Raw genomic sequence first — 1,038 nt, 5'->3', positions numbered from 1 at the left:
CAAACCTCTTTGAACATCATCATTTGTTAGTCCAGGATACAAATATGCATTAAAACAATATTGTCATATTTTTTGAAATTTTCTCAAAATTCATCTGGTAACCCGTTTTAAAATTTTGAGTTTTTGGTAAATACTTTATATACTGAAGCCTATAATCTTTAGTGTTATTTTAAAATTTCTAACCACATTCTACATTTGTATTTATATATTCTGAGCCCTTTCTCATGGTATATGAGAATCGTTATAATTTGTTTATCAATTAATTTACTAACCACATACTATATTTGTATTTATGTATTTTAAGCCCTTTTTCATGGTATATTTGAATCGTTATAATTTTATTATCAATTAGTTTAGTAAAACTTCATAATACTCACTAAATCGGTAAAATAACTACTATAAAATAACTATTTTCTTGACAAGCGGAGACAACAAAGGCTCCAAACTTCTTTGCACATCATCATAGGTTAGTCCAAGATGCAACTATGTATTAAAACAATATTGTCATATTTTTTGAAATTTTCCCAAAATCCATGTGTTAACCCCTTTGAAAATATTGAGTTTTTTTTGAAATACTTTATATACTAAAGCCTCTAATCTTTAGTGTTGTTTTAAAATTTATAACCACATTCTACATTTGTATTTATGTATTTTAAGCCCCTTTTCATGGTATATGGGAATTGTTATAATTTGTTTATCAATTAATTTAGTAAAACTTCATAATACTCCCTAAATCGATTAAATAAGTACTATAAAATAGTTTTTTTTCTTCAAAAACGGAGACAACAAAGACTTCAAACCTCTTTGAACATCATCATTTGTTAGTCCAGGATACAAATATGCATTAAAACAATATTGTCATATTTTTTGAAATTTTCTAAAAATCCATGTGTTAACCCCCTTCGAAAATATTGAGGTTTGGTAAATGCTTTATATACTGAAGCCTATAATCTTTAGTGTTGTTTTAAAATTTTAGACCACATTCTAAATTTGTATTAATGTATTTTGAGCCCTTTTTCATGGTATATGAGAATCGTT

The sequence above is a fragment of the Brassica oleracea genome, chromosome C1 (genome assembly GCF_000695525.1).
Source record: "Brassica oleracea var. oleracea cultivar TO1000 chromosome C1, BOL, whole genome shotgun sequence".
NCBI lineage: Eukaryota > Viridiplantae > Streptophyta > Magnoliopsida > Brassicales > Brassicaceae > Brassica > Brassica oleracea.
Note: the sequence above shows the minus strand (reverse complement) of the source record.